We start from the raw sequence: 27229 nt of genomic DNA, 5'->3' as shown, positions 1-27229 counted from the left end.
ATGGTGCTCAGAATGACAGAAATCACACTTAGAATATGGTAATTCATATTAACAGAACATGCATGTCGAGGATGCAATAATGTGTGGTCCTTCTTAATGAATTCTGATGTACACTTTGTACTTTTCCTCAACCAACAAGACTATTAACGAAAAACAAAATCACTAGCCTATGTAAATCTACTATAGTAGAGAAGTTCAGGCTACCAATCTATTGGTCAGCTTGTCGAGAAAGAAATAGCCTATTGCAAACAGACTCTGGGACAGTTGTGGGACGATAAGATACCAAATTCATACAACCAGTAGCCCTAGGAGAAAAAAAAACATTAAAAGCAATGAGCCTGATGCAAAATATCAGAACATTATGAATCCAGAAATATGCACAAGGCAGTAAGAAACCAGCAAACTTGTTTAGTACATAATGTTGCTGCTAGGATTGCTCACCTCAAACTGGACGAAGAGTTTTTCTTCAATGAGTCGGATGCGAGGGATATAGTGTTGACACCCGATCAGGCCCCAATCCCCGTGATTCGCTGGAGAAGGAAACGGAGATTTCGAGGCAAAAGATCAGGGTGCCTTGTGAGGACCAGGTGACGAGTGGCTAATCTGCCCTTGCCCTCCGTTCTGCTAGCTAACATTCAATCGCTAGAAAATAAATGGGACGAACTGAAAGCACGTATATCTTACCAACGGGACATTAAAAACAGTAATATTTTATGCTTCACCGAGTTGTGGATGAACGATGACATTAAGAACAGAGAGCAGGTGGGTTATACAGTCTTTCGGCAAGACAGAACAGCAGCCTCTGGTAAGACACAGGGTGGGGGCCTATGCATGGTGGTGCACAATATCTAAGGAAGTCTCAAAGTTTTGCTCGCCTGAGGTTGAGTATCTTATGATAAGCTGTAGACCACACTATTTTCCCAGAGAGTTATCATCTGTATTTTTCGTAGCTCTCTACATACCACCACAGAGCAAGGTTGGCACTAAAACCACACTAAATTAGCTGTATTCTGCCATAGGAAAACAGGAAAACACTCATCCAGAGGCGGCATTCCTAGTCGCCGGACTCTTTAAGCAGGGAAACTTAAATCAATTTCTATCAACATGTTAAATGTGCAACCAGAGGAGATCTACTCCACACACCGAGACGCGTACAACGCTCTCCCTCACCCTCCATTTGGCAAATCCGACCATAACTCTATCCTCCTGATTCCTGCTTACAAGCAAAAATTAAAGCAGGATGCACCAGTGACTCGGTCTATAAAAAAGTGGTCAGATGAAGCAGATGTTAAACTACAGGACTGTTTTGCTAGCAGACTGGAATATGTTCCGGGATTCTTCCGATTGCATTGAAGAGTACACAAATCAAAATCAAATCAAATGTATTTATATAGCCCTTCTTACATCAGCTGATATCTCAAAGTGCTGTACAGAAACCCAGCCTAAAACCCCAAAAAGCAAGCAATGCAGGTGTAGAAGCACTGTGGCTAGGAAAAACTCCCTAGAAAGGCCAAAACCTAGGAAGAAACCTAGAGAGGAACCAGGCTATGAGGGGTGGCCAGTCCTCTTCTGGCTGTGCCGGGTGGAGATTATAACAGAACATGGCCAAGATGTTCAAATGTTCATAAATAACCAGCATGGTCAAATACTAATAATCACAGGAGTTGTCGAGGGTGCAACAGGTCAGCACCTCAGGAGTAAATGTCAGTTGGCTTTTCATAGCCGATCATTGAGAGTATCTCTACCACTCCTGCTGTCTCTAGAGAGTTGAAAACAGCAGGTCTGGGACAAGTAGCACATCCGGTGAACAGGTCAGGGTTCCATAGCCGCATCATTCACTGGCTTTACCTATAAGTGCATTGAAGACGTCGTCCCCACAGTGACAGTACGTACATACCCCAACCAGAAGTCATGGATTACAGGAAACATCCGCACTGAGCTAAAGGGTAGAGATGCCGCTTTCAAGGAGCGGGACTCTAACCCGGAAGCTTATAAGAAATCCCGCTTTGCCCTCCAATGAACCATCAAACAGGCAAAGCATCAATACAGGACTAAGATGGTATTGTACTACACCAACTCCGATGTTCGTCGGATGTGGCAGGACTTGCAAACTATTACAGACTACAAAGGGAAGCACAGCTGAGAGCTGCCCAGTGACACAAGCCTACCAGACGAGCGAAATAACTTCTATGCTCGCTTCGTGGCAAGTAACACTGAAACATATATGAGAGCACCAACTGTTCCGGACAACTGTGTGATCACGCTCTCCGCAGCCGATGTGAATAAGACCTTTAAACAGGCCAACATTCACAAGGCCACTGGGCCAAACGGATTACCGGGACGTTTACTGCGAGCATGCGCTGACCAACTGACAAATATCTTCACTGACATTTTCAACCTCTCCCTGTTGGAGTCTGTAATACCAACATGTTTCAAGCAGACCACCATCGTCCCTGTACCCAAGAACACTAAGGTAACCTGCCTAAATGAGTATCAACCCATAGCACTCACATCTGTAGCCAATAAGTGCTTTGAAAGGCTGGTCATGGCTCACATAAACACCATTATCGCATAAACCCTAGGCCCACACAATTTGCAAGCTCTTGCACTCCACACTGCCCTTTCCCACCTGGACAAAAGGAACATCTATGTGAGAATGCTATTCATTGACTACAGCTCAGCGTTCAACACCATAGTGCCCACAAAGCTCATCACTAAGTTAAGGACCCTGGGACTAAACAGCTCCCTCTGCAACTGGATCAAACTTCCTGACGGGCCTCCCCCAGGTGGTAAGGGTAGGTAACAACACGCTGATCCTCAACACGGGGCCCCTCAGGGTGTGTGCTCGGTCCCCCCCTCAGTCCCCTCCTGTACTCCCTGTTCACTCATGACTGCCATGCCAGGCACAACTCCAACACCATCATTAAGTTTGCTGATGACACAACAGTGGTAGGCCTGTTCACTGACAATGATGAGACGGCCTATAAGGAGGGCCGTCTGGTGCCAGGACAACAACCACTCCCTCAATGTGATCAAGACAAAGGAGATGATTGTGGACTACAGGAAAAAGAGGACCAAGCACGCCCCCATTCTCATCGATGGGGCTGTAGTGGAGCAGGTTGAGAGCTTCAAGTTCCTTGGTGTCCACATCACCAACAAACTAATATGGCCCAAGCACACCAAGACAGTCGTGAAGAGGGCACAACAAAACCTATTCCCCCTCAGGAGACGAGGGAGCATCCGGAGCATCCGGATCGAGAGCATCCGGACAGGTTGAATCACTGCCTGGTATGGCAACTGTTCAGCCTCCAACTGCAAGGCACTACAGAGGGTAGTGCGTACGGCCCAGTACATCACCGGGGCCAAGCTTCCTGCCACCCAGATCTTCTATACCAGGCAGTGTTAGAGGAAGGCCCTAAAAATCATCAAAGACTCCAGCAACCCCAGTCATAGACTGTTCTCTCTGCTACCGCACGGCAAGTGGTACCTGAGCGCCAAGTCTAGGTCCAAGAGGCTTCTAAACAGCTTCTACCCCTAAGCCATAAGACGCCTGAACAGCTAATCAAATGGCTGACTATATGCACCCCCCACTACGCTGCTGCTACTATCTGTTATTATCTATGCATAGCCACTTCGACAACACTACCTGCATGTACATAATTATCTCAAATACTTCGACACCGGTGCCCCCGCACATTGACACATTGACTCTGTTCCGGTACCCCCTGTATATAGCCCCACTATTGATATTTCCTGTTGCTCTTTAATTATTTGTTTTTCTTATCTCCTACTTTTTTTAAACTTTGTATTTTTGGGGTATTTTCTTAAAACTGCATTGTTAGTTAAGGGCTTGTAAGTAAGCATTTCACTGTAAGGTCTACCACACCTGTTGCATTCGGGGATGTGACAAATACAATTTTATCTGATTTAATGCAATTGGCTGGAAAACAAAAGGGCACAACACATACAGGAGATCTAATAGGCTACATTGAAGCAAGGTAAAACATGCCTCATAATATGTATTAAAACATTCAGGTTTCAAACAATGTTTTCAAAATGAATACTGCCTCCAGCTCATTGCAAAGTGGCGTGTGAAGCCTGCCTTCCATTGTCGTTTTATGCCGAGTTCAAAACAACCGGAACAAAAAACTAGTTCCGACTGGGAAACATCGTTTTGAACAGTCATCCAACTCAAAATTCCCAGTTCCCAGTTCCCAGTTCCTACAAGATGCTGCAGCAGCAGCTTTTGCGCAGTCTGACATATTTGAAAAGACTGTATCTGTATGCTGTGCATGTGGGATAAATAAGATACATAATTCCACCAATTTAATTCCACTAATTTATGAAAATTAACCAATAGATCGACAAGCATGACAGGTCAAACGTATTTACATCGACTATTATTTACATCAATGAATAGGCTAAAAAGCATACGCAGTTCGGAACAGTTTGTGCATATATTATGGCAACATTAAGTTTGTTTTGGTCTCCAGCAAGGGTTTTTTCGGCTGTTCATTTAAATGTTTTGAGATGCAAAATGGTTCAACACGAGGTAGAGACGATGAAGTCACCTCCCGGACAATCACTGGTAAGAAGAGGGGCGAGGGGGTATGCCTTATGATTAACGAGACGTGGTGTGATCATAACAACATACAGGAACTCAAGTCCTTCTGTTCACCTGACTTAGAATTCCTCACAATCAAATGTCGACCGCATTATCTACCAAGCGAATTCTCTTCGATTATAATCACACCCGTATAAATTCCCCCCCAAGCAGACACATCGATGGCCCTGAGCAAACTTTATTAGACTCTATGTAAACTGGAAACCACATGTCCTGAGGCTGCATTCATTGTAGCTGGGGATTTTAACAAGGCTAATCTGAAAACAAGACTCCTTAAAATCTATCAGCATATCGATTGCGCAACCAGGGCTGGTAAAACCCTGGATCATTGTTATTCTAACTTCCGCAACGCATATAAGGCCCTCCCCCGCCCTCCTTTCAGAAAAGCTGACCACGACTCCATTTTGTTGCTTCCAGCCTACAGACAAGAGACTAAAACAAGAAGCTCCCGCGCTCAGGTCTGTTCAATGCTGGTCCGACCAATCTGATTCCACGCTTCAAGACTGCTTCGATCACGTGGATTGGGATATGTTCCGCATTGCGTCCAACAACAACATTGACAAATACGCTGATTCGGTGAGCGAGTTCATTAGAAAGTGCATTGACGATGTTATACCCACAGCAACGATTAAAACATTCCCAAACCAGAAACCGTGGATTGATGGCAGCATTCGCGCGAAACTGAAAGCGCAAAACTGAAAGCGCGAACCATTGCTTTTAATCAGGGCAAGGTGACCGGAAACATGACCGAATACAAACAGTGTAGCTATTCCCTCCGCAACAAGCTAAGCGTCAGTATAGAGACAAAGTAGAGTCGCAATTCAACGGCTCAGACACAAGAGGTATGTGGCAGGGTCTACAGTCAATCACGGATTACAAAAAGAAAACCAGCCCCGTCACAGACCAGGATGTCTTGCTCCCAGACAGACTAAGTAACTTTTTTGCCCGGTTGAGGACAATACAGTGCCTCTGACACGGCCCGCTACCAAAACCTGCGGACTCTCCTTCACTGCAGCCGACGTGAGTAAAACATTTAAACGTGTTAACCCTCGCAAGGCTGCAGGCCCAGGCGGCATCCCCAGCTGCGTCCTCAGAACATGCGCAGTCCAGCTGGCTGGTGTGTTTACGGACATATTCAATCAATCCTTATCCTAGTCTGCTGTTCCCACATGCTTCAAGAGGGCTACCATTGTTCCTGTTCCCAAGAAAGCTAAGGTAACTGAGCTAAATGACTACCGACCCGTAGCACTCACTTCCATCATCATGAAGTGCTTTGAGAGACTAGTCAAGGACCATATCACCTCCACCCTACCTGACACCCTAGAACCACTCCAATTTCCTTACCGCCCAAATAGGTCCACAGACGACGCAATCGCAACCACACTGGACACTGCACTAACCCATCTGGACAAGAGGAATACCTATGTGAGAATGCTGTTCATCGACTACAGCTCAGCATTTAACACCATAGTACCCTCCAAACTCGTCATCAAGCTCGAGACCCTGGGTCTCGACCCCGCCCTGTGCAACTGGGTACTGGACTTCCTGGCGGTCCGCCCCCCCAGGTGGTGAGGGTAGGTAACAACATCTCCACCCCGCTGATCCTCAACACTGGGGCCCCACAATGGTGCATTCTCAGCCCTCTCCTGTACTTCCTGTTCATGACTGCGTGGCCATGCACGCCTCCAACTCAATCATCAAGTTTGCGGACGACACTACAGTGGTAGGCTTGATTACCAACAACGACGAGACGGCCTACAGGGAGGAAGTGAGGGCCCTCGGAGTGTGGTGTCAACGTCAAGACTTCAGGAAACAGCAGAAAGAGCACCCCTCTATCCACGTCGACGGGACAGTAGTGGTGAGGGTAGTAAGTTTTAAGTACCTCGGCGTACACATCACGGACAAACTGAATTGGTTCAGCAGCGCCTCTTCAACCTCAGGAGGCTGAAGAAATTCGTCTTGTCACCAAAAGCACTCAAACTTTTACAGATGCACAATCGAGAGCATCTTGTCGGGCTGTATTCCCGCCTGGTACGGCAACTGCTCCGCCCACAACCGTAAGGCTCTCCAGAGGGTAGTGAGGTCTGCACAACGCATCACTGGGGGCAAACTACCTGCCTCCAGGACACCTACACCACCCAATGTCACAGGAAGGCCATAAAGATCATCAAGGGCAACAACCACCCGAGCCACTGCCTGTTCACCCTGCTATCATCCAGAAGGCAAAGTCAGTACAGGTGCATCAAAGCGGGGACCAAGAGACTGAAAAACAGCTTCTATCTCAAGGCCATTAGACTGTTAAACAGCCATCACTAACATTGAGTGGCTGCTGCCAACATACTGACTCAACTCCAGCCACTTTAATAATGAAAATTTATGGGAATTGATGTAAAAATGTGTCATTCGCCACTTTAAACTATGCCACTTTATGTTTATATACCCCACATTACTCATCTCAAATGTATATACTGTACTCTATACCATCTACTGCGTCTTGCCTATGCCGTTCTGTACCATCACTCATTCATATATCTTTATGTACATATTCTTTATCCCTTTACACTTGTGTGTATAAGGTAGTAGTTGTGGAATTGTTAGGTAAGATTACTCGTTGGTTATTACTGCATTGTCGGAACTAGAAGCACAAGCATTTCGCTAACCCTCGCATTAACATCTGCTAACCATGTGTATGTGACAAATAAAATGTGATTTGATTTGATTAGGTACGGCTGATCAACTGTCCTAAGTAAAGTATCTAGAAAAACGAATTTACTTGGTCCCGTGCCATAGTACACCTTAAAAACCAGGTGGGTAATTTGCCTTGTGTTGGTTGGCAAAGGCAGGCTATGGAAATAAAGAGGCAAAAGGCCGTCTGGAATCAAGACACCCTGGAGGCAGCGCCAGGACAGGAGAGGAAGGGAAATAACTGGTAGTATTATCATTATCAGGCTGACTGTTATCACTACTTCCACTTTATAGTAGAATATACATCATATCATCATCACCACATAAACACACCAGCCCAGAGGATCACCACAGGCCTTTCAACACACATACTTAAACACTAACACACATGAACGCGCATACATATAGATTCCTCACACACATAATCAAACGTGAGGGTAAACAGAAAGTTTGATTGAGGACAGAAATGATTTGGAGAGAGAGAGCGATAGAGGGAGGGAGAGAGGGAGGGATGTCACATTCCTTAGATGTTTGTTTGGATTGGCTAGCAGTGCTATAAAAACAGGGCTGCTGTACACTCCTGACAACAAGTGGCTCTAGCATGGGGTGGGGCTCCACACACACACACACACACACACACACACACACACACACACACACACACACACACACACACACACACACACACACACACACACACACACACACAATCAAATATAAGATTAACTGTATTATCCCCCAGGGGAAGATGGTCGATTTGACAAGTAATGCTTCTGTAGAATGCTTCTGATGCCACACACAGTATAAGGGCAATTCCACAGTAACGGATTTACGCTGAGACTCCAATTTTTCAAACAAAAACAATTTACGAACTCCCCTATAATGACGAGAGTTGCTAACATTACTAGAGAAAGGCGGAAAGAGAGAGAGACAGAGAAAAGAGGAGCGCAAGAGAGAGAGAGCGAACACAAGAGAAAGACAGCAAAGTGAGTGAGAGAGAACAGAGAGAGAGCGAACAGAGAGAGAGTGAGAGAGCGAGAGAGAGAGAGAGCGACAGAGAGAGAGAACAGAGAAGAGAGAGAGAGAGAACAGAGAAGAGAGAGAGAGAGAGAGAGAGAGAAGAGAGAACAGAGAGAAAGAGAGAGAGAGAGAGAAAGAGAGAGAGAGAGACGCTTCCAGAGTGATGTCATCTCCCCCTACTGTCAGACCACCTGACCACAGCACACAACAACACAGCCTGCAGGCCGGGGAACGTGCTGGAAAACATGTGCACACGCAAACACACACACACAACCCGTGGCATATACACACAAATACACAACTTATAAACATTAAAACACCATTTCTTGAGGCAGCATACTAGAGCTATGGTGTAGCAGCACACTAAACCAACTCTACACACCCACGTGCTCACACACAGCCAAGCCATATTACTTAGAATAGATTCTTCTCTGCCACAAATAGAGAAGATACACTTTACACATGTCTGATTGGAGCAGTCAACGAGAGAGAGAAAGAGAGAGAGAGAGAGAGAGAGAGAGAGAGAGAGAGAGAGAGAGAGAACAGAGAGAGAGAGAGAACAGAGAGAGAGAACAGAGAGAGAACAGAGAGAGAGAGAGAGGGAGCGCTTGAAAGAACAAGACTCCAGGAGAAATAGAAACCAGAGAAATCCAATTAATTTCATATTTTTCAGGGAGCGAGAAACAGTGCTGCACCCAGAGCACTTCCTCTACCCAGACAGTGTACTGACATCTCTCTAATCCAGGGGTCTATCCTTTTCCAGCATGAGGGCTACTTTTAAAAAAGGAAACATGTAGTAAGCTGCAGATTCTTTCTAGTTTTCAAATAGACACATTCTTCTCCTCTCCCCTGCAACTCTTCCGTCGGTCCTTAGTGTAGAGGAGGCAGTGCACTGTTTTTTGTCAATATACCTGGTAAAAAAAAAAAAAGTTAATAAGCAACTCCAATGGCCCTATAAAAAAACATTCCTGGTTTTAGATGTCTTAATTTTTTCACTCTCAAAAAGTTGTTCAAAGAGAAACAACAAAATGGGATGTTCTGAGTCTATGCCAATGCTTAAATCACATCAGAAGACCATTATTTTTAGGTCTGGAAGAAAACTATGAAATTTTGAGATTTTTTAACGTAATTCCCCTTTAAATTAATTGCACATCTAGCGAGAGAGGAATATGCAGTCCAATGTGCCTGTCTAGTGACAGTTCTGTACTGCTGCAGCTCATTTCATGGCAAAGTTTGCAGATAATAGATACAAATGACATACTTCCTTATGATACACAGGACAAATGTTTGGACACACCTACTAAGGGTTTTTCTTTATTTTACTATTTTCTACATTGTAGAATAATAGTGAAGACATCAAAACTATGAAATAACACATGAAAACATGTAGTAACCAAAAAAGTGTTTTGAAAAATCTAAATATATGATATATTTGAGATTCTTCAAAGCAGCCACCCTTTGCCTTGATGACAGCTTTGCACACTCTTGGCATTCTATCAACCAGCTTCACCTGGAATGTTTTTCCAACACTCTTGAAGGAGTTCCCACATATACTGAGCACTTGTTGGCTGCTTTTCCTTAACTCTGCGGTCCAACTCATCCCAAACCATCTCAATTGGGTTGAGGTCGGGTGATTATGGAGGCCAGGTCATCTGATGCAGCACTCCATCACTCTCCTTCTTGGTCAAATAGCCCTTACACAGCCTGGAGGGGTCATTGTCCTATTGAAAAACAAATGATAGTCCCACTAAGCCCAAATAAGATGGAATGGCGTATCGCTGCAGAATAATGTGGTAGCCATGCTGGTTAAGTGTGCCTTGAATTCTAAATAAATCACTGACAGTGTCACCAGCAATGGACCCTCACACCATCTCCTCCATGCTTCATAGTGGGAACCATACATGCGGAGATCATCCATTCACATACTTTGTGTCTCACAAAGACACAGAGTTTGGAACGGAAAAATATCACATTTGGACTGAAGGAGAGATCTCCATCGGTTTAATGTCCATTGCTTGTGTTTCTTGGCCCAAGTAAGTCTCTTCTTCTTATTCGTGTACTTTAGTAGTGGTTTCTTTGCAGCAATTTGACCATGAAGGCCTGACTCACGCAGTCTCCTATGAACAGTTGATGTTGAGATGTGTCTGTTACTTGAACTCTGTGAAGCATTTATTTGGGATGCAATTTCGGAGGCTCTAATTAATTTTCTGAGACGCTAATGAACTTATCCTCTGCAGCAGAGGTAACTCTGGGTCTGCCTTTCCTGTGGCGGTCCTCATGAGAGACAGTTTCATCATTGCTCTTGATGGTTTTTGTGACTGGACTTGAATTTTTTTTTTAAGTTTTTGAAATGTTCTGCATTGACTGACCTTCATGTCTTAAAGAAATAAAGAAATACATTTCCGGATTGACTGATCTTTATGTCTTAAAGTAATGATGGTCTGTCGTTTCTCTTTGCTTATTTGAGCTGTTATTGCCAAAATATGAACTTGGTCTTTTACCAGATAAGGCTATCTTCTGTATACCCCCCTACCTTGGCACAACACAACTGATTGGTTCAAACGCATTAAGAAGGAAAGGAATTCCACAAATTAACTTTTAACAAGGCACACCTGTGAATTAAAATGCATTCCATGTGACTACCTCATGAAACTGGTTGAGAGAATGCCAAGAGTGTGCAAAGCTGTCATCAAGGTAGAGGGTGACAACATTGAAGAAACTCAAATATAAAATATATTTTGATTTGTTTAACACTTTTATGGTTACTACTATTTCATAGTTTTGATGTCTTCACTATTATTCTACAATGTAGAAAATAGTAAAAAAAAATATTAAAAAACCTGGAATGTGTAGGTGTGTCTAAACTTTTGACTGGTACTGTACTTCTGCCAGGTAAGCCTACCTTGCAGTTAACATATAATTAAGAGGGTTTTGGGGAACCCACGAGATTATCACATCAACTGGCTATACGGACAGAGAAACGTGCGCACCACACAGACAGACAGGGGCAATATTGCTGAAAATGAATTGTCAGATAGTTTTAAGTTTGCCTTGAACTTAAGTGGCTAACCAGGGGTGGGATAATCTCAATGTTGCACTGTTTATATAGTAGCTGGGAGTTTACAGTGTCTGATACTTGTGAGATTTGTTTATGACAGTTTGCGGCAGAACATATGAAAATTGCATGTACTTTCAGAATTATTTGGGGAGCTACTCATAGGTGGCTTGAGAATATGGAGGGCGATAACTGCCAAAAGGTTGAACATACGTGTCGTTAGGATTGTAAGAAAATCCATCCGTAAATTGTTCGGATCATTAGAAAAGCCAAGCATAAAACATCAAAAGTAAATGTTAAATTAGATCTGTAAACGTTCAAACCCTTGTTACGACTATGAATTAACATTTACATGTTCAATTCTTACTTTACGTCTCCCTTTACTCGGTTAAAGATCTTGTTTATGCGTACAAACTTTTGTCAGTAATGTGGCATTTGCAAAGAAGTTAGCTAACACTCTGAAGATTCTAAAACTGTTTGAATGATGTCTGTGAGTATAACAGAACTCATATGGCAGGCGAAAAAAAACTTTAAAAAATCCAACCAGGAAGTGGGAAATCTGAGGTTTGTAATTGTTCAACTCTTTGCCATTCCAATATACAGTGTAAATGGGGTCATATTGCACTTCCTAAGGCTTCCACTAGATGTCAACAGTCTTTAGAACTTTGTTTCAGGCTTCTACTATGAAGGGGGAGAGAATGAGAGGGGATTGAGCCAGGTGTCTGGCAGAGTGCCACAGGATCGTGAGGCGCGATCACGAGAGAGTTAGCTCTCGTTCCATTGCTTTTCTACAGACAATGGAATTCTCCGGTTGGAAAATTATTGAAGATTTATCATAAAAACATCCTAAAGATTGACTCTATACTTAGTTTGACAGGTTTCTACGACCTGTAATATAACTTTTTGAACTTTTCGTAAGACGTTCGGCTAGACCTGAACGTGCGTTTGGATTTGTTTACCAAACGCCCTAACAAAAGAAGCTATTTGGACATAAATTATTAACTTTATCGAACAAATCAAACATTTATTGTGGAACTGGGATTCCTGGGAGTGCATTCTGATGAAGACCATCAAAGGTAAGTGAATATTTATAATGCTATATCTGACTAATGTTGACTACACAATATGGCGGATATCTTTTTGGCTGCTTTGTTGTCTGAACGCTGTACTCAGATTATTGCATAGTTAGCTTTTTCCATAACGTTTTTTTGAAATCTGACAGAGCGGTTGCATTAAGGAGAAGTATATCTCTAATTCCATGTATAACACTTGTATTTTCATCAACATTTATGATGAGTATTTTTGTAAATTGATGTGGCTCTCTGCAAAATCACTGCATGTTTTTAGAACTACTGAACGTAACGCACCAATGTAAAATGAGATTTCTTTTTATATAAATAGGCACTTTAGCGAACAAAACATACATGTATTGTGTAACATGAAGTCCTATGAGTGTCATCTGATGAAGATCATCAAAGGTTAGTGATTAATTTTCTCTCTATTTGTGCTTTTTGTGACTCCACTCTTTGGCTGGAAAAATGGCTGTGTTTTTCTGTGACTTGGTGGTGACCTAACATAATCGTCTGTGGTGCTTTCGCTGTAAAGCCTTTTTGAAATCAGACATGGTGGCTGGATTAACGAGAATCTTATCTTTAAAATGATGGGAAATACTTGTATGCTTGAGGAATTTTTATTATGATATTGTTGCTGTTTTGAATTTGGTGCCCTGCACTTTCATTGACTCTTGGCGAGGGGGGATGCTACCGTACCACATATCCCAGAGAGTTTAAGCCATTTTGACACAACTTTGGAAGTATGCTCGGGTCAATGTCCATTTGGACGACCCATTTGCGACCAAGCTTTAACTTCCTGACTGATGTCTTGAGATGTTGCTTCAATATATCCACATAACTGTCCTTCCTCATGATGCAATTTATTTTGTAAAGTGTACCAGTCCCTCCTTCAGCAAAGCACCGTCACAACATGTTTTTGCCACCTCCGTGCTTCACGGTTGGGATGGTGTTCATAGGCTTGCAAGCCTCCCCCTTTGTCCTCCAAACATAACGATGGTCATTATGGCCAAAACGTTTTATATTTGTTTCATCAGACCAAAGGACATTTCTCAAAAAAGTACGATCTTTGCCCCCATGCGCAGTTGCAAAACGTAGTCTGGATTTCTTATGGCGGTTTTGGAACAGTGGCTTCTTCCTTGCTGAGCGGCCTGTCAGGTTATGTCGTTTTACTGCGGATATAGATACTTTTGTACCTGTTTCCTCCTGCATCTTCACAAGGTCCTTTGCTGCTGTTCTGGGATTGATTTGCACTCCTTCCTGAGCAGTATGACGGCTGTGTGGTCCCATGGTGTTTATACTTGTGTACTATTGTTTGTACAGATGAACGTGGTACCTTCAGGCTCCCAAGGATGAACCAGACTTCTGGAGGTCTACAAAAAAATGTATGAGGTCTTGGCTGATTTATTTAGATTTTTCCATGATGTCAAGCAAAGAGGCACTGAGTTGAAGTTAGCCCTTGAAATACATCCCACAGGTACACCTACAATTGACTCAAATTATGTCAATTAGCCTATCAGAAGCTTCTAAAGCCATGACATAATTTTCTGTAATTTTCCAAGCTGTTTAAAGGCACAGTCAACTTAGTGTATGTAAACTTCTGACCCACTGGAATTGTGATACAGTGAATTAAGTGTAATAATCTGTCTGTAAACAATTGTTGGAAAAATTACTTATGTCATGCAGAAAGTAGATGTCCTAACCGACTTGCCAAAGAAATTTGTGGAGTGGTTGAAAAACGAGTTTTAACCTAAGTATATTTAAACTTCAAACTTCAACTGTATACTGAACTAAAAGAGAGTTCATAGGAAACACACACACACACAGATGATGACTTCCTCAGAATGAGCAAGGCTCTGCCAGAGCCCCAGGTCACATGGGAAGAGAAGAGGCGAGGGGATGGAATGGGAGGAATGCCTGGTTAGGGTCTGGGAGTGGGCAGAGGAGTGGAGAGGAAAGGGAGGAGAGCGAGGGGAAACATGAATGGCTTAGCCCCCTCTTTAGCCCTGTACACAAGTTCACTCACTACCGTAATAGGAGCCCTTCTGTTGTCATATTTTTAACATCTCTGTTTTATGCCATTTTCATATGAATTTTAACGTGCTACTAAAAGGCTTTGAGTAGCATTATGACATCTGCTATAGAGAGAGAGAGATTATCAGATGGTTATGACTGTTGCTGTGTGTTTCTGTGTTCTCTGTGAGGCCAGATGGTATTAGTATTAGACACAGTAAAAGGGCTGGTATTAGAGAGGAAGTGGGGACTCACTGGCGTTGGTAATCTCACTCCTGTGTAGCGCTTAAGAGACATATTTATCTGCTCTGCAGGATCTCGCTCACTCTCTTTCTTGTTCTCTCTCTCCTTCCTTTTCTCTCTCCCTCTCTGTTCTGACAAGAGGCAACATCTACAGAGCTGCCTGCATCCCTGCCTAATCACATGGCCAAACACTGCTGGTCTCTAAGGAATTCCTGTTGCTAGAGATACAACTTGGGTGGGCGCAGGGATGGGTTGATGAGTGTGTGAGTGAGTGTGTGAGTGAGTGAGTGAGTGAGTGTGTGAGTGAGTGTGTGAGTGTGTGTGTGTGTGTGTGTGTGTGTGTGTGTGTGTGTGTGTGTGTGTGTGTGCGTGCGCGTGTGTGTGTGTGTGTGTGTGTGTGCGTGCGTGCGTGTGTGTGTGCGTGTGCATGCGTGGGTGTGTGTGTGTGTGTGTGTGTGTGTGTGTGTGTGTGTGTGTGTGTGTGTGCGTGTGTGTGTGCGTGTGTGCGTGCGTGCGTACAGTGACTTTATTTACACACCTTCACCTTTTCCACTTTCTGTTGTGTTACAAAGTGGGATTAAAATGGATTTAATTGCCATTTTATGTCAACGATCTACACAAAATACTCTAATGTCAAAGATGAAGAACAATTCAAACATTTAAAGAAATTATCTGAAAAATTTAAAAGACTAATATATATTGATTAGATAAGTGTTCCCCCGAGTCAATACGTTAGAATCACCTTTGGCAGTGATTACAGCTGTGAGTCTTTCTGAGTAAGTCTATAGGAGCTTTGCACACCTGGATTGTACAATATTTGCACATTATTATTTTAAAAAGTCTTCAAGCTCTGTCAAGTTGATCATTGCTAGACAGCTATTTTTCAAGTCTTGCCACAGATTTTCAAGCTGATTCAAGTCAAAACTGTAACTAGACCACTCAGGAACAGTCTTGGTAAACAACTCCAGTGTATATTTGGCCTTGTGTTTTAGGTTATTGTCCTGCTGTTTCAAGCAGACCTTTTCGTGTCTGCTAAATAGCATATACATTGCCTTCAGAAAGTACACGAACAACTTGACTTTTTCAACATTTTGTTGTGATACGGCCTGAATTTAAACTGAATTGAATTTAGATTTTTTTTCTGGCCTACACACAACACCCCATAATGTCAAAATGGAATTATGTTTATAGACATTTTTACAAATTAATTAATAATGAAAAGCTTGAGTTCAGAAGAAAGTCACATAATAAGTTGCATGGACTCACTGTGTGCAAAAATAGTGTTCAACATGATTTTCTATGACTACCTCATCTCTGTGCCCCACACATACAATTATCTGTAAGGTCCCTCAGTCGAGCAGTGAATTTCAAACACAGATTTACCCACAAAGACCAGGGAGATTTTCCAATGCCTCGCAAAGAAGGGCACCTATTGGTAGATGGATAAAAAACAAACAGATATTGAATATCCCTTTGAGTATGGTGAAGTTATTAATTACACTTTCGATGGTGCATCAATACACCCAGTCACTACAAAGATACAGGCATCCTTCCTTAGTCAGTTGCCAGAGAGGAAAGAAACAGCTCAGCGATTTCACCATGAGGCCAATGGTGACTTTAAAACAGTTAGAGTTGAATGGCTGTGACAAGGTGAAAACTGAGGACGGATCAACAGCATTGTAGTTACTCCACAAAACTAACCTAATTGACAGTGAAAAGAAGGAATAATAAAAAATATTCCAAAACATGCATTCTGTTTGCAACAAGGCACTAAAGTAATACTGCAAAAAATGTGGCAAAGCAATTAACTTTTTGTAATGAAAACAAAGTGTTATATTTGGGGCAAATCCAATATAACATATTACTGAGTACCACTCTCTATATTTTAAAGCATAGTGCTGGCTGCATCATGTTATGGGTATGGTTGTAATCGTTAAGCACTGGGGAGTTTTTCAGGATAAAAAATAAATATAATGGAGCTAAGCAAAGGACAAATCCTAGAGGAAAACCTGGTTCAGTCTGCTTTCCACCAGACACTGGGAAATGAATTCACCTTTCAGCAGGACAACAATCTAAAACACAAAGCAAAATGTACACTAGAGTTTCATACTAAGAAGACAGTGAGGGTTCGTGAGTGGTCGAGTTATTATTTGATTTTTTAAATACATTTTTAATTCATGCTGTAACACAACAACATTTGAAATAAGTCATTGGATATGAATACTTTCTGAAGGCACTGTATATGAAACTTTGGTAAACTTGAAATTATAGTTAGTGAACTTGATACACAGAAAATGAATGCAAAATAAACACACTGTAACTGAAAATACAAATATTGAATTTGAATATTCAATTAAATTGAAATATAACTTTAAAACTGAATGTAAGTCATTCAATTCCATGTCAAATCATGAAATACAATTATTGAATGTGTGCATTACAAATTCAATATCTAAATGCAAATTAAAAAAATATTGAATTCCAATACAGTTTCTGTTGGCAATGAAATCGCTCCATAATTTCCTTACTACGGTCTGTCTGTCTCTGGAACAGCCTCCCTCTTTCTCCTGTCTGTCTCCACTCAGACATTCTGGCTGCTGTTAGGTTCCAACAGAGCATCCTGTCCTGGGGCCTTGGTGCAGACTGACTGGGAGGTCAACGTGGGACGACCTCTCCCTGCCCCCAGGGCAGATAAACTGGGAGGTCACGGTGGGACAGTAGGAAGCCAGGTGTGCCATAGAGAGAGACCGTGTGCCATAGAGAGAGATTGTGTGCCATAGAGAGAGACCGTGTGCCATAGAGAGAGATTGTGTGCCATAGAGAGAGACTGTGTGCCATAGAGAGAGACCGTGTGCCATAGAGAGAGACCGTGTGCCATAGAGAGAGACTGTGTGCAATAGAGAAAGACTGGCGGCCATAGAGAGAGACTGTGTGCCATAGAGAGAGACCGTGTGCCATAGAGAGAGACAGTGTGCCATAGAGAGAGACCGTGTTCCATAGAGAGAGACTGTGTTCCATAGAGAGAGACTGTGTGCCATAGAGAGAGACCGTGTGCCATAGAGAGAGACCGTGTGCCATAGAGAGAGACTGTGTCACATAGAGAGAGACTGTGTGGTATTGTGTGTAGATGGGTGAGAGAAAAAATATATTTAATCAATTTTGAATTCAAGCTGTAACACAACAAAATGTGGAATAAGTCAAGGGGTGTGAATACTTTCTGAAAGCACTGTATTTGTCTGTCTTCATGTGCATTTGTGTGTTTGTTATTGTTTTATGTATGTAAACATGTGTCTATCTACCTGTGAATGTTTGTGTATATTTGTGTGTTTGTATCTGCATGTGTGTGTTGGGAGGGGATACATTGAGTGCTTTAGCCCCAGACTGGAGGCAGTGTGTGTATGTGTGTCTTTATCCTGCACTGTCCTACTTAACGCAGCTCTGCGCTCTGATTCCACCCTGCACAGGAGAGGAGTGTCACTCACCTCCCTCCCTTCCCCCTCCATCTCTCCATCTGAGAGGAAGGGAGGGAAGGACAGAGAGCGCGAGAGAGCAAGAGAGAGCGCGAGAGAGCGAGAGAGAGAAGGAGATGGGGGAGGGAAAGAAGGAGGGAGGAAAGGAAGAGAGGAGGGGAAGAGCGAGCAAGGAGAACTGTACAACCCACGGATGCAAACACTGTCATAAACACACAGGCATATGCTCCATTGCATAACGCACTGCATTGCATTAATTAATTGTCAGTAAGGCAAACTGATATCACTCATTCCATTTAATAACAAAGAACCTGTTCAATCTGCTATAAATCTAACAGAAGCTAACACTAAAGTATACATGGACTTCATGTGTTGTTTAGTGAATTTAACACTTAGCCATATTTAAAAGGAAATGTTGAGATCAAGCAGAATTATCAAGCAAAATCTATCAACATATCAATAAAATTCTATTAATATTATGAACATTGGCTAGGAGATGACTGATCTTAAAGAATTTCTGAGCTCTTTGAAAATGGGACCAATTAGGTCTAGGCTAAACAACACATAGACATAGTCTGTTTGAAGCTGACCAATAGCGGACAGGCATCCTCCTTCCCCATGGAAACACACAATCCCCATCCCGGGGTGCATCTCCCTGCTGCCATGACAACGAGGAGGTTCTCTCTCTTCCTCTTCAGACAGTGCATTCTCTCTCAAACACATTACAGCAGCAGAAGACTTCAGAAAGGTGCCTTGGGGTTATCTAGAGCAGGTTTACAGACCTGATCTCTCTCCCTCTCTCCCTCCTAGGTGGGACAACCACTTATCATATTTTGTTTTGGGGAGGGGGGGGGTGATGGGGGACTGATGAGGGGGTGTGAGGTGGTGTGCTGTGGGACTATTTAAGATACTCTTTGAAGAGGATGAGTTTTGCAGCACAACCACACAGTGAGTTTGCAGTCTGAGCTAGCCTGCTTTGCATAAGACATTCGATTATTATAGTGACTGGGAAAGTGTGACTTTTAAGCTGCAGCACGGTTGCTGCGACGACAGCATGACATGGCCTACAACTCTAACGTTAACACGTTTACCCAGGTCACCTGAGAAAAGTATTTATCTGTACTCAACACTAGAGGTTGACACGGGAACAGGACTCCCGCGGGACCCGCAGGAATGGTAGTGTAGGCCTAATATCGTTTACTTAATAAGAATCAATAAAAACAATATACTGTCATTTCCCCCCTCCCCCTTCAGTTGGCTCATTCTCCCGCGCCTCAGTCCAGTTGTAGCCAGTCACTACTTTACCTCAGATGCCGTATAATAAGAGTTTGGTAGCAGCAGTTGTGATGTGTGTGGCATGAATGTATAAGAGTGTGTGTGTATATCTCTGTGTGTGTATGCATGAGTGAGTGCATGTGTGCTAAGGTGTGGAGAATCAGAGCAGGTGGTCAGTCCAGTTCAAGTGTTCAGCAGTCTGATTTACTTGTAGATAGAAACTGTCTCTGAGCATTTTGGTATCAGACATCATGCTCCGATACCGTCTGCCCAATGGCAAGGGAGAGAACAGCTTGTGGCTGGGGTGTGTCAGGTCCTTGGTGATACTGCTCACCTTCCTCAGGCACCGTTTCGACTAGATATCCTGGATGGGTCGGAGCACGGTCCCAGTGATGTACTGGGCCGTCTTTACCTGCTGTGGAGGGCCTTGCGGTCGTAGATGGAGCAATTCCCGTACTAGGCCGTGATGCAACCAGTTAGGATGCTCTCGATGGTGCAGCAGTAGTATTTGGAGAGGACCCTCAGGCCTACAACTGTGGTGTCGTCAGCAAACTTGTTGATGGAGTTGGTGTTGTGCAAATCCACGCAGTCATGGGTGAACAGGGAGTACATCAGAGGACTGAGGACACACCCCTGGGGGCCCATGTGTTAACAGTTAGTGTGGAGAAGGTGTTTTTTGATGTGTTACAGCCATGTGAATAGTGATGGAAATGGCATCTTCCGTGGATCTCTTGGAGTGGGTTCATTGGAGTGGGTCCATTGGAGTGGGTCCATTGGAGTGGGTCCAGAGGCACTTCATGATGACCAAGGTAAGCACGATGTGGCAATAGTCATTTGGGCATGTCACCTCCTTAAAGCAATGTTGAAGATGTCCGGGAAGATGCCCGCCAGCCGGTCAGCACACACTCTGAGGACGCTGCCAGGGATGCCATCTAGGCAGGTAGCTTTGCGAGTAATCACTCTTTTGAGAGTTTTCCTCACGTCAGCCTTGGAGATCGTAAGCACCTGGTAGTCCGGAGAAGCGAGTCTTCCTGGACGGCTCAGTATTATCTGCCTCGAAGTGAGCATAGAATGTGCCAGCAAGCCAACTCCATCACCTGGCATCAACTGCATCACCATCAACTGCATCATCATCTGTCACTGGCCAGCCATTCCAAAACAGACTGCAACTCTTTGTTAAGGGTTTCAGTGACTTCTTTAGCTGTAGTTGCTACTTGTTTAATGCCAGTGCAGGTCATTGGTAAAAATAGAAAAGAGTAGAGGGCCTAGAGAGCTGCCCTGCGGTACACCACACTTTACATGTTTGACATTAGAGAAGCTTCCATTAAACCCTCTAAATATGGTAGAGGTTGAAAAGCCATAGCACATAAGTTTTTTCGACAACAGGTTATGGTCAATAATATCAATGGCTGCACTGAAATCTAACAGTACAGCTCCCACAATCTTCTTATTATCAATTCCTTTCAACCAATCATCAGTCATTTGTGTCAGTGCAGTACATGTTGAGTGTCCTTCTCAATAAGCATGCTGAAAGTCTGTAAATTTGTTTACAGAGAAATAGCATTGTATTTTTTCCAACAGTTTGCTAAGAGCTGGCAGCACGCTTATAGGTCTGCTGTTAGAACCAATAAAGGCCGCTTTACTACTCTTGGGTAGCGGAATTACTTTGGCTTCCCTCCAGGCCTGAGGACAAAGACTTTCCTCTAGGCTCAGATTAAAAATATGACAGATAGGAGTGGCGATAGAGTCAGCTACCACCCTCAGTAGCTTTCCATCTAAGTTGTCAATGCCAGGAGGTTTGTCATTATTGATCGATAATTATCCCACACTAACTTTACAAAATTCAAACTTGCACTGCTTTTCTATCATTATTTGTTTTTTTAAGTGAAGGTAACCTGTCTTAATGACTCGTTGCACTCGAAAGCCATGAAGTGCTTTGAAAGGCTGGTCATGGCTCACAACAACACCACCATACCAGAAACCCTAGACCCACTCCAATTTGCATACCGCCCAAACAGAACCACAGATGAAGCAATCTCAATTGCACTCCACACTGTCCTTTCTCACCTGGACAGAAGGAAGACCTATGTGAGAATCCTGTTCCTTGACTACAGCTCAGCATTTAACACCATAGTGTGGGACTAAACACCTCCCTCCGCAACTGGATCCGCACCCAGGTAGTAAGGTTAGGCAACAACACATCTGCCACGCTGATCTTCAACACTTGTGCCCATCGGGGGTGTGCTTATTCTCCTCCTGAAATCCATGTTCACACACGGCTACGTGGCCGTGCACTACTCTAACACCATCATTAAGTTTGCTGACGACACAACAGTGGTAGGCCTGATCACTGACAACAATGAGACAGCCTATAGGAAAGAGGTCAGAGACCTGGCAGTGTAGTGCCAGGACAACAACTTCTCCCTCAATGTGAGCAAGACAATGGAGCTGATCATGGACTATAAGAAAAGGAGGGCCGAACAGTCCCCCATTAACATTGACGAGGCTGTAGTGGAGAAGGTTGAGAGTTTCAAGTTCCTTGGTGTCCACATCACTAACAAACTATCATGGTCCAAACGCACCAAGACAGTTGTGAAGAAGGCAGTCCTCCTCATATTTGTCATGGGTCCCCTACAGCTGCACCATCGAGAGCATGGTTGCATCACCGCCTGGTATGGCAACTGCTCGGCATCTTACAGCAAGGCGCTAAAGAGGGTAGTGCGTACGGCCCAGTAAATCACTGGGGCCAAGCTTCCTGCCATCCAGGACGTCTATACCAGGCGGTGTCTGAGGAAGGCCCAAAAAGTTGTCAAAGACTAGTGGAGTGGTAACGTGCGTGCAAGCAGTTGCTCCGGACGCCACTTAGGTACACTGCAGCATCCACCGAGAGGCTCTTGCTTCCAAGGGAATGTCTGACAGCTTGAAAAACATTTTGGACACTACAGTGAAAATGGTTAACTTTGTTGAAACAAGGCCCCTGAACTCTCATGTATTTTCTGCACTATGCAATGATACATGGGCAGTAACCATGTAACGCTTTTACAACATTTACAACATTGCTGGTTATCAAGGGGCAAAGTATTGACAAGTTTTTTTTAAATTGAGAGAAGAGCTTAAAAGTTTTATTTACTGACCATAATTTTCACTTGTTTGATCACTTGCATGATAATGAGTTTCTCATTATGTTTTTTCTCACCTGAGTGATCTGAATCTAGGATTACAGGGAACTATATTCAATTGAACTACTGTATATTCAATGCGCGGGACAAAATTGAGGTCATGATTAAAAAGTTGGAGCTCATCTCTGTCTGCATTAGGGTTAGGGTTAACAAGGACAACACACAGGTCTTTCTATCATTGTATGATTTTTTGTGTGCAACTGAATTCAAGCTTATGGACAACGTCAAATGTGAAAGAGCGAAGCACCTGAGTGCATTGGGTACGCATTTACGCAGGTACTTTCCCGAAACTGATGAAACAAACAACTGCATTCGTTATCCCTTTCATGCCCTGCCTCCAGTCCACTTACCGATATCTGAAAAAGAGAGCCTCATCAAAATTGCAAAAAGCTGTTCTGTGAAAATTTAATCAGAAGCCACTGCCAGATGTCTGGATTGGGCTGCGCTCAGAGTATCCTGCCTTGGCAAATCGCAGTGTTAAGACACTGATGCCCTTTGCAACCACGTACCTACAGTTGAAGTCAGAAGTTTACATACACCTAAGCCAAATACATTAAAATTAAATTTTTTGATAATTCCTCAAATTTAATCAGAGTAAAAATTCCCTGTCTTAGGTCATGTAGGATCACCACTTTATTTTAGGAATGTGAAATGTCAGAGTAATAGTAGGGAGGGATTTATTTCAGCTTTTAATTCTTTCATCACATTCCCAGTGGGTCAGAAGTTTACATACACTCAATTAGTATTTGGTAGCATTGCCTTTAAACTGTTTAACTTGGGTCAAACGTTTTGGGTAGCCTTCCAGAAGCTTCCCACAATAAGTTGGGTGAATTTTGGCCCATTCCTCCTGACACAGCTGGTGTAACTGAGGCAGGTTTGTAGGCCTCCTTGCTCGCATACGCTTTTTCAGTTCTGCCCACAAATTTGCTATAGGATTGAGGTCAGGGTTTTGTGATGGTCACTCCAATGCATTGACTTTGTTGTCCTTAAGCCATTTTGCCACAACTTTGGAAGTTAGCTTTGGAAGACCCATTTGCGACCAAGCTTTAACTTCCTGACTGATGTCTTGAGATGTTACTTCAATACATCCACATAATATTCCTTCCTCATGATGCCATCTATTTTGTGAAGTGCACCAGTCCTTCCTGCAGCAAAGCACCCCCACAACATGATGCTGCCACCCCCGTGTTTCACGGTTGGGATGGTGGTCTTCAGCTTGCAAGCCTCCCCTTTTTCCTCCAATCATACCGATTGTCATTATGGCAAAATAGTTATATTTTTGTTTCATCAGACCAGAGGATATTTCCCGAAAAAGTACGATCCTTGTGCAGTTGCAAGCCGTAGTCTGGCTTTTCATGGCAGTTTGGGAGCAGTGGCTTCTTCCTTGCTGAGCTGCCTGTCGGGTTATGTCGATATAGGACTCGTTTTACTGTGTTTGCTGCTGTTCTGGGACTGATTTTCACTTTTCGCACCAAAGTACGTTCATCTCTAGGAGACAGAACGCGTCTCCTTCCTGAGCCGTATGGCGGCTACGTGGTCCCATGATGTTTATACTTGCGTACTTATGTTTGTACAGATGAACTTGGTACCTTCAGGCGTTTGGAAATTGCTCCCAAGGATGAACCAGACTTGTGGAGGTCTACAATTTTTTTATGAGGTCTTGGCTGATTTCTTTTGATTTTCCCATGATGGCAAGCAAAGAGGCACTGAGTTTGAAGGTAGGCCTTGAAATACATCCACAGGTACACTTCCAATTGACTCAAATTATGTCAATTAGCCTATCAGAAGCTTCTAAAGTCATGACATCATTTTCTGGAATTTTCCAAGCTGTTTAAAATGCACAGTCAACTTTGTGTATGTAAACTTCTGACCCACTGGAATTGTGATATAGTGAATTAAAAGTGAAACAATCTGTCTGTAAACAATTATGGGGAAAATTAATTGTGTCATGCACAAAGTAGATGTTCTAACCGACTTGCCAAAACTATAGTTGTTAACAAGAATTTGGGGATTGGTTGAAAAACGAGTTCTAATGACTCCAACAAAAGTGTATGTAAACTTCCGACTTCAACTGTATGTGAGAGTGGATTCTTGGCCCTCAATAGCATGACAACTAAATACAGGCACAGACTGTGTGTGGTAAATGATTTAAGACTGAGACTATCTCCAATACAACCCAACATTGCAGAGTTATGTGCATCCGTTCAAGCACACCCTTCTCATTAACCTGTGGTGAGTTATTCACAATTTCCAATGAACAAATAAAAGTTTTATATGTAAGATGGCTAAATAAAGAGCAAGATTATTGATTATTATTATATTATTATTTGTGCCCTGGTCCTATAAGAGCTCACACTCATTCTTATGTTTAATAAAAGTATTTTATAGTGTGTGTGTCTGTGTCTGTGTCTGTGTCTGTGTGTGTGTGTGTGTGTGTGTGTGTGTGTGTGTGTGTGTGTGTGTGTGTGTGTGTGTGTGTGTGTGTGTGTGTGTGTGTGTGTGTGTGTGTGTGTGTGTGCGTGCGTGCGTGCGTGCGTGCGTGCGTGCGTGCGTGCGTGCGTGCGTGTGTGTGTGTGTGGCAAGCTTACAATGATGGCAAAAAATAACATTTGAGAGTGCGCTGACACTGGTGCTAGAGGGGGAATGCAGCTGGAGGTTGAATGTTTGAAGGGGTACGAGACTATAAAAGGTTTTGGAACCACTGCACGAAGGTATGTGTGATAAGGTGTACGGTATCGCCAACCTGGTGGATGGAGGCTCCCTGGGGGAAGAACAGCCATCTACGGTGGCTCCTCTAGGACAAATTTAACCTTGCCATGGTGAAAAACACACATAGCTGGGAGACTTGGAGCTGGCCACTGGGGAGGTAAAGCAAAGAGCTCCTTCTCTCTCTCTGAGCAGCACCTCAGCACTGTGTACCTAACAGTCTAACAACTCAAACAATACTCTCTGGAAATAAACATCCTTATAATGTCCCAGTTAAATAGAAAGGATAATAAGCAACTTTTCCTCTTGAAATATGGTGGTTAAAAGGTACAAGGCCTCCTCCTCAGATAGACCAGTTGTTCCGACCGGGCACAACATTAAAACACAAGCCATGTGTTATGAATGTCCGATCGTCATGGCTTTGCTCTTAGTCTGGCCTCTGTGGCCGAGCGGCTGGAACAGAAACAAACTGCTGAGTGAAGAACAACAACAACATCCTAAGGAGATCATGACTGGTCCCTTTCTGGGTGGCTGAAGATCTACAATATTTATACCCTGTCCCCATCCCCTTGCAGCACAGTGGGTGAAGACTGGAGAGAAAGGGCCTGGCTTGGCTGGCTGCGAATTCCAGGGCTGACTGAGGAAACCCCATTGTTCATTTTCCTCGACTGGGCCAGCCAGCAGAGGTAAAGAGAGAGAGAGCAGTGCTGCTGAGGTTGGGTGTTAGTAGTATGATTAGTTATGCGAAAATTGAGCCATTTTATTCCCATTCAAGCGCAATGAAAACATTGTAATTTTTAACAAGGAGTAATGATGTGATCATCAGATAAAAATATAACAGCCATCAGATAATCAACTATGGCTGTTACCACAGTAGCACCGACTGAGTGTGAAACAACTAACCATAGAATCAACCACCACCAGTTCCTGTGGCCCCAGCCAGCCAGTAGCTCCCAGATTTCACATCACATCACAATGATGCCTGCCTGCTTCACCCGACTGCATTTCCCGTGGTCACCTGATTTCCTGGGGTTTCTGGCAACAACATATGAGACATTTATCTACTACAAAAACAAAAACACACAATACCTTGCCTGGGATGACTGCACTGTGACAACACCGTGAGTCCATCCAGTATGAAACAGAACAGAGCTCCCGTCTCCCCTAGCTTGTTAGTTAGGGGCTTTTATCAGTCATTCCTCATTTGCCTTTCAATCCCTGCTCCGGGCTGCTAACCACACCACACTGACTGCCGTTTAAGTATTTAATCTGCAGAAGCTTCACCTCAGAAATACATAGGCTATATTCACATTGAAATGAAAGGGGACAGGAGGTCTACATAAACAGAGCTCTAAGCCTCCATTGAAATATCAATACACACAAACATCTGGGCGAAACAGGGAGCTAGATGAAGGCAGTGACTGAGTGTCACCACCTCGGTTGTTTTCTCCTCAGCAGCCGTGTACCTCCTCTTATGTAAGAGGCCAGACACTGACAGAGACAAATCCTGCCCACCAAATAGAGGGTAGAGGGGGTGGCTCAGCCATTGCTGCGGCTCGACAACACATTTCCAGGGAGTACAGCCGACGGAGTATAGAAAACAGGCTTGACACTGTCTGTAGCCTGCTCTCCAGTTAAAAATCTTCACAACTTGATTTAACCAACGCAGGCAGCACACTTCTCTGTGGGAGATGACAGTGGGTATTGGGCTCAGGACAAAATCTACCCGGTAAGGGAGCTAGAGGGGCACTTATATCTGATTGATTAATAGACCACTAATAGAGCACGCAAGTGTAAATGAGGCACATAGCAGATGTTTTTGAACTATTGATAAATTAAGTTTTCAATCCATCTTTATTATATCCTTGAGTGAGTTACTACAACACCAG

At 43.5% G+C, this 27229-nt stretch overlaps 1 protein-coding gene across 2 annotated transcripts in view; it reads right to left on the bottom strand.

Moving 5' to 3' along the window:
* Window positions 1–27229, bottom strand: part of LOC139418261 (mediator of RNA polymerase II transcription subunit 13-like) — a 156667-nt gene that overhangs the window by 90930 nt on the left and 38508 nt on the right. The window lies entirely within an intron of this gene.

Source organism: Oncorhynchus clarkii, chromosome 10 (assembly GCF_045791955.1).
Source record: "Oncorhynchus clarkii lewisi isolate Uvic-CL-2024 chromosome 10, UVic_Ocla_1.0, whole genome shotgun sequence".
Lineage (NCBI taxonomy): Eukaryota > Metazoa > Chordata > Actinopteri > Salmoniformes > Salmonidae > Oncorhynchus > Oncorhynchus clarkii.
The sequence above is the reverse complement of the archived record's forward strand: the minus strand, read 5'-3'. Positions and strand labels throughout refer to the sequence as shown.